The 12,917-nt window shown below is 55.2% G+C and overlaps 1 pseudogene; it reads left to right on the top strand.

Annotated features, from left to right (window-relative positions):
• The window catches only part of LOC134432716 (uncharacterized), an 899,340-nt pseudogene that overhangs the window by 719,724 nt on the left and 166,699 nt on the right, over nt 1-12,917 (top strand).

The raw sequence follows: 12,917 nt of genomic DNA, 5'->3' as shown, positions 1-12,917 counted from the left end.
AAGACCCAGAAACTGGTAGGTGTCATCACTTGGTTACGTCCGTACTTGGGACTGACCAACACACAACTGTCTCCTCTGTATGATTTGTGGAAAGGAGACAATGGTCCTGCTTATGCATCACAGAAGATGTGGCAGTTCCTGCAATTGTGGGGTGTGTCGCACAGGTTTGGTATCCCTCATGCTCCGACTGGTCAGGCTATTGTAGAAGATGCTTGTGGTACTCTGAAGCGGGTTCTTCAGAAACAAAAATGGGGAATGTAGGGTAAAACCCCACACAGTCAGTTGGCAAAAGCTTTGTACACCATCAATCATCTTACTGTGCCACAGAACTCAAAAAATCCTGTCATTTTGAATCATCACCTTTCGTTGCAGGCTCTGGATGAGACATGTCAGCCTCAAGCAAAGGTTCAGATGTGGAATTTAGTCACCAAACAGTGGGAAGGTCTCTATGACCTTATCACTTCGGGGCATGGGTATGCTTGTGTATCCACAGATACTGGGCTATGCTGGGTACCTTTGAAGCGTGTTCGTCCTGACCTGCGACTGCAGAGACAGAATCCAGCACACGGGCAAAATGGAAACCGTGACCAAACTGAAAGTCATCAAGTGGATGAATCGTTGAGTGATGACTCAGATACAGATGGTGTGAGTGATCACTCCGATGATTCCTCCATGAGTGTACCCTGAATGTTGTTCATTTTTCCTTTTAACATTGTTTTTCCTTCTTTATTTTTTTTTTAAAGGAAAAAGGGTGAGATGTCACCCTGTTCTTTGAAGGTTCTTCTAAGCCTTCTGATGTTTACATTTTTGTAATGGAGTTTTTTACACACTTTCCATGTAAATAATGATTGTTTTGCAGTCCTTTCTGGAGGAGGAGAAAATTGATGGACTGTTGGTTTGACCAGTGTGGTTGGAGAGGTGGCAATTTCATCTTCCAATCCATGGATGCTTTTGGAATTTTATAAATATCGAGGTCCAGAAAAAATTGTGCCTTTTTTGCCTTGGACATCTCAGGGTTTGAGTGTCGTTCATTTTGTGTAGTATTGCGACACCCTACCTCTCTAAGCAGCTGGATGCAGCAGCTAAGGGGTGGCCAGGACGCCCCAGAGCTGTTGTGGCAGTGGCAGTGAACATCCAGGAAGCACACAAGTTCACCCTGGGCCAGAAGATGACAGTGCTGGTGTCCCACACAGTGTCTGCAGTGCTGGAAGTAAAGGAGGGACATTGGCTCTCCCCACAGAGATTCCTGAAATACCAATCCATAATGGGGGAACAGGATGATATAGAAATTGCAGTAACTAACATTGGGAACCCAGCTTCTTTGCTCAGTGCTTGTATGGGAGAATTGGTGTGTGACAGTGGTCACAATGGTTGCAGGATGAAGAGAGAGGCGAGAATGTTGACCTCATGTTCAGAAGGCTTGATTTATTATTTTATGATAAAGATTACATTATGACTATACTAAAAAGAATACAAAGAGGGTTCTCAGAAGGCTAGCTAAGCTAAGAATAGGAAAGGAATGAATAACAAAGGTGCTGTGTCCCGGCAGAAAGCAAGAACAGCTCTGCTGTGAGTGGTCAGTAAATCCAAACATCCACCAGAGACCAATCATGGATCCACCTGTTGCATTCCACAGCAGCAGATAACCATTGTTTACATTTGTTGCTGAAACTTCTCAGCTTCAGCAGGAAAAATCCTAACAAAAGAATTTTAATGAAAAGATGTCTGTGACATGTCAGCTTTTTAATTTAGTTTAATTAAAAAGAAAAAGTGTTTGTAATTTTCTCTGCTGTGCAGAGAAAATTATTGTGGTTATCTGTTGCCAATCAAAACTTCACTCAAGTGCTGGTGTGGAATGAACAGGGAATCTCTTCACCTGTAGAACATACAATTCTATCAAATCACCAAAACAATTTTACAATATAAGAAAATGCAAAAACAATGCAAAGGAAGTTCAAGCCCAAACAGCTGAGTTTCAGGAAAAAGTCCATGGACTGAAGATGTTCCTCTTTGCCATCTCTGAAAGTCCTTTTTGGTCCTGAAACAGGCTCGCTGCAGAAAAGTCCATCAATAGTTATCAAAAGCCATTGACAGTCATCAAACAATTTCAAACTATTTGAGACAACTTCTGGAATGTCCTGCCACAGCCCTTTATTGAATAACTTTGGGCTGAAGCTAATTTTTGGCCCTTCAATGCTTCAGAGCTGCTGCCAGCTATTTCAACGCTTTTCGTTTTTTTGTTTTTTTTTTTTTTTTTGGTGATCAAAAAGAGCAGCAGCAGCAGAGCAGCCAAAGAAAGTCCCTGGGGAGCCCTGGCCCATGTGGAGGGATCAGGAACCCCAGATCTGGCCCACAGAAAGGCGGGCCAGGACCGATAGGGAGAAGCAAAACCACCAAACCCATCAGGAGGCTGGGAGGTGGCCCTGGCCCAGGGACCCGAGCCCAACAGCCCAGGCCCAACATGGCAGGCGGGCTCTGCCTTCCCACAGCCTGGCCCCACGCTGCCAATGGAATGGTGACCAAATGCTTCTTTTCCCCAAAATCACCAAGGCATGCCAGCAGCAGGGAAATAGAAGAAGCCCCAAGAACCCTCATCTCGTGTCTAGGAATGTTTTTTCTCCACAGCAAACAAGCCATGATCGCTTCCCGCTGTGCCCTCCTTAATGCAATGCAACAGGAGTGTCTCCCATCTGCCTCACGGCACCACCCCCTCTGGGCTGGGGACCAAAGGCAGAACTCTCGGCACCCACCTGCCCCTTGCCACTGGGGTGCGAGAGGGGCAGCAGAGCAATTTGCACCCCCCAAGGGAAAGCAACCGACCAAACACTCCCCAACCCGCCAAGAATGCTGATTTTGAATGCAGGCCATGCATTCAGGCCATGCAATGCAGGCCAATGTCGGGCCATGCCTCCTCCACAGAAAGGGAGGCCGGCGCCCTCTTCCCCTGTCCCAGCTTCCCCCGCAGGGGCAGCCCCGGGACAGCCCGAAAAACTCGGGGGAGAAGCCACGCTGGGTGCAGGAGCAGCTGTGGGCTGCTCCAAGGGTCCTGTGGGTTCGGTGCCATCTTCAGCATCATCCTGAACAGGCACCGGCTCGGTTTGAGGCGGTGGGGCCGGAGAGGGGGCTGGTGGACGCAGCAGGACTGCCGGGGGGGCGGTGCCGAGTCGCTGGTGTCGCCAAGGGCGTCTCCTACCAACAGCGACGCAGCCGCAGGGAGCGGTGTTTCTGAGCTCTCAGGCGCAGGCGGGGAAGCCACGGGCAGGACCACCGGGGAGGCGGCTGCGGGGCGGGTCGGGGAGGAGGCCCTGCAGGCCTGGCAGGCGGGACCTCAGAGACCGGTGCTGCCCCCATCTCTGAGCGGGGCAGGGCCCAGGAGGCCGGCCAGGGCGGGGCCTGCAGGGCTGTAAGGACCAGTGCAGCCCACTCCCATCCCCCCGGAGAGAGAGAAGGAGGAGGAAGGGATGGCTGCATCTGACCATGCTCCAAAGACGCAGTAAAATAATCTTCGGCTCCTGGCGAAACTTTCCCCCCCACTGCCGGGATGCAGGGGGGCTGGGAAGCAACAAATCATCCCCCTCCAAAGGATCTTCTCCCACTGGAGTCAGAGGAAATGGGACGAGCCCATTGCAGTTGGCAATCCAGGGAAAAACAGCTGCTCTCCGGTTCAAAACTGGAAAGTACATCCTAAATGCTGGATAAATCTGGGGGTATCCAAACCCGCGGTCCAAAACTAATTGGAAAATGCAGTCCATGCACTCCCATACGAAAGCATCAAGGGCACGGAGCACATCCGTAAAGAACCCAAAAATCTTTGCCCATCAAAAAAACTCATAGAAATCTGTCTCCAATAGGCAAAGTCCATCCTCTTCACCCCATTTTTGACAGAGGGCAATAAGCTTCTCCTCTGAAGGGGAGAACCGAACCTCCTCCTCTATGGGGGAAGCACTCCACATAAGTAGCCACAAACTACAAAGGGCCACATTTTCAGGAAGGGAAAAGCCAACAGCACCTTTTGAAAGAGTCCAGCATGCTCTGGCCAGCCCCACTGCTGGAAAGTGCTGCTGCACTTTCCAAACATCTTCCTGGAGGCTTTTCAGAAGGTTCTCTTTGTGGTCAGCCTTGCTGTGAAGTCCAAATCAGGATTTTCAGTTCTTCAGCTCTTGGCTAGAATGCACTTCTGTGGTCACTTGTGAAGCAACCATCAATGCCACACATTCAGGGTTTACCCAGTGCAGCAATTGTTCCTCTGGGGGTCTCTCCAAGTAATTTGCTCTTCAGACGAGGGGTCACCAATTGATGGTTTTGTCCTCCTCACTCACTCAGGGTTCACCAATTGTCACAGTGGTCACAAGGGTCTTCAGGGTATAAAGAGAGAAAAGAATGTTGACCTCATGTTCAGAAGGCTTGATTTATTATTTTATGATAGCTATTACGTTATTACTCTACTACAAAGAATAGAAGGAAAAGTTCTCAGAAGGCTAGCTAAGCTAAGAATAGAAAAGAATGAATAACAAAGGTCTGTGCCCCGGCAGAAAGTGAGATCAGCTCTGCCAGGAATGGTCAGTAAATCCAAACATCCACAGGAGACCAATCACGGATGCACCTGTTGCATTCCACAGCGGCAGATAACTATTGTTTACACTTTGTTGCTGAGGCCACAGCTTCTCAGAAGGGAGAAAAATCCTAAAGAAAGGATTTTTATGAAAAGATGTCTGTGACACCCCACCTATCTCTCTAACCCTCAGATGCCTTGCCTGCCTTTTAGCCATGGATCTTGTCCTCTGAGAGTTCTGTCATTGTCCTCGTGTGAGGGTTGCTGTCCGGTCCCACCAGGAGGGTTCCGCTCTGGTCTCGCTGTCAGGGTTGCTGTGTTGTGCTGCTGTTGAGGAAAAGGCTGTGCTGTTGTTAGGGGGGCTGCTTAGGCTGAGCTTAGGGCTGGGCTGAGGGCTGGTGCACCTGTACCCTAACTTACCTCCTAAACTGTTCCCTGTAGCCCTGATCTCCAGTGCACTGTGCAGCCCTCAAGCCTTCTCCCTTGACCCCTCAAGCCCTCCCTCAACCCCTCAGGCTCTGTCTGTCACCCTCAAACCCCCCCTCTGCCCCTCAAGGCCCCTCTCAGCTGCCCCTCAGCTCCTGTGTATCATCCTTAATCCCTCTCCTTTGCCACTCAGCCCCCAGCTTCTCAGTGTCACCCTCCAGCTGCCTCTGCCACCCTCAGCATCTCTGTGTGTCACCCACTGTGCCCTCTCCCTGCTCCTCCCTCAGCTCCCAGCCTCTGCCACCCTCCAGCCCCCACAGTACCCCTCAAGCTGCCCCTCAGCCTCTGTCATGCCCTGAAAGGACCCTAAAAAACCCTCTAAATTCCCTAAAAAAGGCAGTTTTCAAAGTGTCCTAAACACCCCTCAAAAACATCGAAATAACCTCAGAATACACTAAAAATACCCTACTTTTAAAAAGCCCTGAAAACATCCCTAAAAATCCCCAAAGAACCTTTTGGGACTACTTAGAGATTTTTTAAAGAGCTCTGAGAATACCCCTAAAATCTTGAAAATGCCCTGATAAGACCCTAAAAAAGCCTGAAAAAATTCCCCCAAAAACCCTAGAAATACCCTAGTCATAAAAAAGTTCTCCATATACCCTCAATACTCCTCAAAAAGCCCTAAAACCTTTTAAGTAGTCCTAAAAAAAAACCCCAAAATATCCCAAAACACCCCTAACAATTCCAATTAGTAGTAAGACAGCCCTTAAAATGCCCTAAAATGTTCTTTTAAAAGTCCTGAAAAAGCCCTAAATGTTCCTAAACATTGCCAGAGAATTCCTAAAAAATTCCTGCAAAAAGCCCTCTAAAATACCCTTTAAAAATCCTGAAAAAAAAACCTAATAAAACCTCTAAAAGGCTGTTCAACTCCTACCTGTAACTCTGTGGCCTCCAACCTCATCTCTGCCTTCCAATTGGGGTAACTGCCTGCAGCTGCTGGGAGGGCTCTGGGGCTGTCCCACTATGAGGGTGGCATGTGTACCCTAACCCTGCGTGGTACCCCGTGTCCTGTGCACCCCAACCCTCAGGGTCAGCTCTCCAGCTGTCCAGCCCCCCATCTTTGCCCCTCAGCAATGTCTGTGTGTCTCCCAGAGCCATGTCCAGGATCCCACGAGCTGCTGCAGGGAGTCACCGGTGGGCAGTGGGGGAAGTGAGGGACGGGGCAGGGGCGACCTGGATTTCAGAACCCCAGCAGACGGCCGGGCACTCAGCACCACAGGCACCCGAACACCAATGCCACCATTGTTCCTTGCACACAAAACTCATCAGGCCAGGTTGCTGATGGCAGATTGCAGGAGCCACTTGGCACTGTCAAACCAACCCAAGTGGACTCTGGTGCCAGCTTGAGTCTGGGAGGCATCCTGTGCAATGTGGAATTTCAGCAGCCAGCTGGCCACTCCGGGACACAGGCCCCTGAACAGCAACGCCAGCCATTTTCCCTGGAAACAAAACTCACCTGGCCAGGTCCCTGATGGCAGATTGCAGGAGACAATTGACACTGCTAAACCACCCTTCCATCCTGCAGGGGCCTTCACCTCCCTTCTCTGTCCAAGGCCCGGCTCCCCTCACCCGGCCGCATGGCTTCCCCTCCCGCACCCAGCCCGCAGCCGGGCAGGGCAGCTCTGAACCTTTCACCCACCTGAACCAAGAGAGCTTTCCCTGGGAGTTCTCTGCTTTTAACCCCCTGTGTGCTCAGAGGCATATCCATGTCCGCAGTGGCCACACCAGGTGCCAAAATTCAAATCTGAGGACCTATTGGTTTGACCTATTAGTTTGATAAAACCACACATTGGTTTGATCCCAAAAAACTCACTTCCTTTTCAAACCAGGACAGCGGGACAAAGGGATCCGAACAGAAAATCCTGAACGAGCTCAGTAACCAAAAAATTGGGGTTAAATATGAAAAGAACGGCTCTGATTGGCTGGTCCACCACAGCCCGCGTCTCTCCATCCCCGCCCCACCTGCCCAGCGCCTCAAGGTTCCCCCTTCCCAAAAAACCCCCAGCCCGGGGCTGCAGCGTCCCGGAAAGGCCTCAGCCAATGGGAGCGCAGGCAGGAGGCGGCATAGCCAATGAGAGCTCGGAGCGTTGTATTGCCTCATCGGTTGCCGGGCAGAGCCCGTGGCCGATCGCTGCCCAGAAGCGGCGGCAGCCAATGAGAGCGCGCGGCGCTGCCGAGCCCGCCCTGCTCCGGACTGGCGCTCCCAGCGCAGCGCGGCTGCTTTGGGGCTGCTGCTCCCTGCCCGGCCCCGGCCATGGAGCGAGGGGCGGCAGCCGGGGCCCTGCTGGTGGCACTGGTGGTGCTGGGAGCCCCCCCGAGTGCGGGCGCGGAGCTCTCGGGTGAGCGGGGGGCGGGAGGCGCTGGGACGGGGGGAAAATGGGTAAAAGGGGGCGAAGGAGGGAGCCCGGAATGGAGGGGGAGGAGGAGGGGACTCCCCAAAGGGAGAGCGGGAGAGGCTGAGGGGTGAGGGGAGGAGAGGGAGGGGTGGGAGAGGGTGGGGAATGGGGGAAAATGGGAGGTGGGACACCATATCTGAGCATGAGGGGTCTGGGGTTTGGGGAATTTTTGGGAAAATGGGGAATAGGGACCTAAAATTGATTTTGGTGCGGCCGGAGTGGGAGGGGAGAGGATGTGGAAGGGGAAATGGGGGAAGGGTGGCAAAGAGGAAGCGGCAGCGCGGGCAGGAGAGTCCCATGGCGGCCGTGGGGCACAGCGGGTGTGGAGCGGGGAATCCAGGGTGACCCTCGGAGCTCTGCGGGTGCTAGGGGTGCTGGGGCACCCCCTGAGCTGTGTCCTGCACTTACAGCGGTGTTCCTGCACATGGGAAAGCAGGAATGTTACTTCATTAACGGCACGCAGAAGATAAGGTCCGTGGAGACGCTCGTCTACAATCGGGAGCAGTATCTGGTGTACGACAGCGACGTGGGGCTGTACGTGGGGTTCAACTCGTATGGGGCGATGAATGCCAGGCGTTTAAACAACGACCCGATGTGGCAGGAGTACCAAAGGACTTCGGGGGAGTGGTTCTGCAGAGTCTGGTACGAGGGGTCTACCCCGTTCATCACGGAGCGCCGAGGTGAGCACGGGGCCGAGCGTGTCCCCTCGGGCCCTGCCCTGCCAATGACCCTGAAGCCCCTCAAAATCTCCCTGGGAATCGCCCCAGAGCCCTCAGCCCTCCTTGTGCCCATCCCCGGGGCCCCTTGTCGCCCTCAGTGACCCCCTTATCCCTCCCAGTGTCCCCCCCGCGCGTCCATTTAAGAGACGCGTAAAGCTGACGCTTTTCAGCCAATCAGGTCGCGTCTCTATGATGACTCATCTGTTGCCGGGCAGATCCGCAGCGCCGAGTACCCCGCGCTGGACTCGGCCTCCCAGTGCCGCGCACTTCATCCCAGTTCTATGAAAGTTCCTCCAAGGCCGTCCCAGTCCCTCCCAGTCCATTCCCAGATCCCTCCCAGTGCCTTCTCAGTCCCTCCCACTTCTACTCAGGTCATTCCTTGTCCATTCCCAGTTCATTCCCGGATCACAATCCTCAATCCCTTGGCCCCTCACCCCTTCCTATTTCTCTCAATGCTGCCCCAGTCCCTCCCAGTCCTTCCGAGTTCCACCCAGCCCCTCCAAGTCAATATCCAGTCAATCCCAGTTAATTCCCAGTTCATTCCCAGACCTCCACCCTCTCTCCAACTACCCCCCATCCCCTCCCACCTCTCTCAGTGCCACTAATCTCCCTCCCAGTCTATTTCTAGTGCCTCCCAGTATATTCCCAGTCCATTCCAGTCCCTTCCAGTCCATCCCTAGTCTCTCCCACTCCATCCCAGTCCATCCCCAGTCTCTCCCACTCCATCCCCAGTCTATCCCCAGTCTCTCCCACTCCATCCCCAGTCCATCCCCAGTCCCTCCCAGTCCACTCCCACTCCCTCTCCAGCCCACCCCAGCCCTCCCCTCTCTCTCCCAGTGCCCCCCAGCTGATCCCAGTGTGTCCCCGCTCTCTCTCCTTCCCCCACTGCCCCCCAGCGTGTCCATCTCGTTGGTGCCCCCCTCGAGCTCCCAGCCCGACCCCGGCCGCCTGCTCTGCTCCGTGATGGATTTCTACCCTGCTGCCATCCAGGTGAGGTGGTTCCAGGGCCAGCAGGAGCTCTCAGAGCATGTGGTGGCCACCGACGTGGTCCCCAACGGGAACTGGACCTACCAGCTGCTGGTCCTGCTGGAAACCCCCCCCCCCCCGGTGCGGGCTCAGCTACAGCTGCCAGGTGGAGCACGTCAGCGTGGAGCAGCCCCTGAGGCGGCACTGGGGTACGGGGGAGCCCCTGGGGGCGCTGGCAGAGCCGCTGGGCTGTGCTGGGAGCCACTGGGAGGGAGCTGGAGAGAGCCGGGCTGGGACTGGGAGAGGGGCTGGGGGCTTGGAGAGGGCTGGGAAGGGATTTGGGGGATGCTGGGGAGGGTGGGATGGGCTTGGCGGGGTCCTGGTGGGCACTGGGAGGGAGTTTGGGGGTGCTGGATGTGACTGGGAGGGAGTTTGGGGGCGCTGGGTGTGACTGGGAGGGATCGCAGCGACCCCGAGGGGCTGGAAGGAGATCGGCGATGGCAAAGCGGGGCTCGCCATGAGCTCGGTTGTGCTGGGCACAGCCTGGGAGGGCTCTGGCTGAGTCCTGCTGGGGCTGTCAAGGGACTGCGAGAGGCTTTGGGGGTCCTGGGGCGCTGGGGGCACCTGGGAGGGGGCTGTGGGATGCTGAGAGGGACGGGAGGGGCTTTGGTGGCTCCTGGCCAGGACAAAAAGGGATCGGGGGGAGGTTTCAGGGGGCCCTGACTGGGCCGGGGGCCACAGGGAGGGCTGGGAGGGGCTCGGGGTGTCGGTGAGAGGTTTTGGGAGTGCTGAGCCCTGCGGACCCCCCAGAGATGCCGCCGGACGCCTCCCGCAGCAAGATGCTGACGGGAATCGGGGGCTTCGTCTTGGGCTTCGTCTTCCTGGCGCTGGGGCTCGGCTTCTCTCTGCGCAAGAAGGTCAGGGCGGGTGCCGGGGGTGGCGTCCCCGCCGTGGCGGAGCGTGTGCGCTCCCGCCGGGGCCCCCAGCCCGGTGTCACCCCCTTTTCTCTGCCCACAGAGCTCCTGCGGCAGCCGCAGCCCCTCCCCGTGGGCTCGGGCCCGGCCGGGACCCCCCGCTCCGTCCCCGCTCCGCTGATTTTGGGGGGTCCCGTGTCCCCCCCAGCCCCGCTGGCGCTCTGCCCCCGCCCAGTGCCTGCTCCCAGTGCTCCCAATAAAACTTCCCAGTTGGGCCCGGGGCCGTTTATTGGGGGGCGATGGAAAGGGGTTTGGGGGGGGGGGGCGATGGGACGGATTTGGGCAAAGGGAGGGGGACAAAGGGTGGGGCTGGGCCCGGGGGGAGGGGTCGCTGCCCGCGGATCCCGCAGTGCCCGGTGCGGGACGAGCTCCGTGCGCCGCTCCATCTCCATCCCCCGTGGGAGGATCCACGCTGGATAATCCCGGGTGACCCCCATAGTCAAACACCTCCGTGTTGGGAACACACCTGGCTGCGTGTTCCACATCTTCCTGGCTCCCCCTGGACACCTCGATGAAGGCCGGGGGGTCCCCGCTACTTTTCTTGTTTCTGCTCCTCTCCTCATCTCCCCCTTCTCTTCCCCCGGGTAAATCGCTCCCCGCCCCCATCCCCGCCCCCGCTCCTCCTCTCCACCCCCCCTGCTCCTCCTCCCGCCTCCTTCCCCTCTTCTCTCTCACATACCCCACACCTTCCTCAATGGTTTCTTGAAGGGTCCAGTTCCATCTTTCCTTGGCTACAGCCCTGAGGGCTTTTCCAGCTGACTTCACGACTGCACTCTCAGAGTAAGAGTGGGGAGTCTTGGTGCTTGGTTTCCTCATTGCAGCTGCCTTTGACAGGGTTTGTTTCTGTCCTCAGCTGATTTTGGCCTCTGCGCTCAGCTCAGCCCTGAGCAGGACCAGCGCAGCTCCATGGTGGGCACTGCTCACTGGATGGCCCCAGAAGTTGTGACCAGATCTCCTTATGGCCCCAAGGTGGACATTGGGCCTTTGGCACTGTGACCATCGGGATGGTGGAAGGAGAAACTCCTTACTTCAGGGAAACGGCAGCCATGGTAAGAGGCAAATTCTGCAGTGGCTGCAGAGGCCTGTGAGCACAGGGGGACCCTGCACTGGGAGCAGCAGCTGGAGGTTTCTGCACATGGGAAGGGAATTCCCAGAGGACTCCAGCCTCACCACAGATGAAAATTCTGCAATCTCCAGCAACAATTTGCTTTGGGATTTATGTTGTTGCAGCTCATCTGGCTGTGAGGATGAGCTGGAAATATAAAGCAAGTGCATCAAGTCTAATGTTACCTTGCAAGAAAAACCCAAACCAACCCCACATCCCGGCCCCAAACAAAACAAGGTTTCTGCAGGAGCTACTAAAAGACATTTTGCAAGATGATCTCCCCACTGATTCTTCTCACTGGGAAACTTGTCTAAAATCTGAAGATGATTGTTTAACATCCTCATAGTCTAACGTATTTCTTTCCTAGTCCAAGCTACTTTCTCTGTGTCACCAAGCCTGAGCTTTCAGCATCACAAACCTCCTGTTTCGTGCCTGGCAGTTTCTGGGATGGGGCATCAGGAATGCATTTACTTGAGTGTCAGTGGCACTGCAGAGATGCACTTGATGTAAGAATCCTCTGAAATAACACAGGTGGACCACACTGACTCTGGAAAATGGCCTGTAAAGCTGGTGTCCCCATTTGGAGAAGCAAAATGGGCTATTTCTGATGGAGGTTCCTACTGACAGAGTCAGCCAATGAAACTGGCTCTCAAGGCGAGATCATTTGGATGTTGCGGTGGCTGTGGCAGCCCCAGGGTTTGGGTTTTTTTGTTGGCATAGCAAAATGAGCTCTGAGCAGCATCTGTGGCAGGGAGGAAAGTGCCCCTGGAGCTGGGGCTGAGGCCCCGGGGTGGATGTGAGCCCGTGTGGGTGTGAAGGGAGCTGGCAGAGCGCTGAGTTTGCTTTCCCTGCAGGCTCGCGCTCTGATCCGGCAGAACGGGATCCCGCAGCTGCAGGAGCCCCGGCGCCTGTCGGCTCTGCTGCGGGACTGCCTCGAGTGCAGCCTGGAGCCGGACGAGGAGCGGCGCTGGGCTGCCCAGGAGCTGCTGCAGCTGAGGGCCAGGGGCTGCAGGGGAAGCAGCAGCGCCAGGGAGGGGTTTTCTTGTGGGGCCCCCTCCGACAGTCTCCAGTCTGGCTGCGTTCCACACGCAGAGCAAGCAGAATCCTCGCCTGCTGTGGCTTGGCAGGCTCCTTTGGAGCTCATCTGGGCCTGGTGCCCCACAGCGAGCAGGGACATCTTCAAGCAGCTCAGGGGGCCCAGAGCCCTGCCTGACCTGAGCTTGGATGTTTCCAGGGAGGAGGCACCTCCCACATCTCTGGACACCTTCTGTCAGTGTTTCCCCATTATGCTGGTTAAAAAATTCTTTCTTAGATCTGATCTGAGCCTGCTTCCCTCTCCTGAGTTTCAAACCTTTGTCCTGTTGCAACAGAGCCTGTGAGGAACTTGACTCTGGAAAGTAACAGTTCATTTCTTTCCTTTGTATCCTTTTGGCAGCACCCATTTTTATCATCAGCCAAGCCTCTCTCCAGCCTGACCCCTCTGATCACTGCAGCAAAGCAACTGAGGGAGCAGTGGAGGAGCTGAAGCCCTTGAGGACAGCTTTCAGTTACAGAAGTAAGGACAACTAGTTAGTTATGATAGTTAGCACTGGTAGTTCGTTATGGTAGTTAGCACTGTAGTTGCTTATGGTAGTTAGGACAGCCTGTTTGTTATGGCAGTTGTTTGAATAAAAACTCTCTTAACCCTCAACTGCCTTGCCGTGTCCCTTCCTTCTCCCG

The sequence above is a fragment of the Melospiza melodia genome (genome assembly GCF_035770615.1).
Source record: "Melospiza melodia melodia isolate bMelMel2 chromosome 7 unlocalized genomic scaffold, bMelMel2.pri SUPER_7_unloc_1, whole genome shotgun sequence".
Lineage (NCBI taxonomy): Eukaryota > Metazoa > Chordata > Aves > Passeriformes > Passerellidae > Melospiza > Melospiza melodia.
The sequence above is the reverse complement of the archived record's forward strand: the minus strand, read 5'-3'. Positions and strand labels throughout refer to the sequence as shown.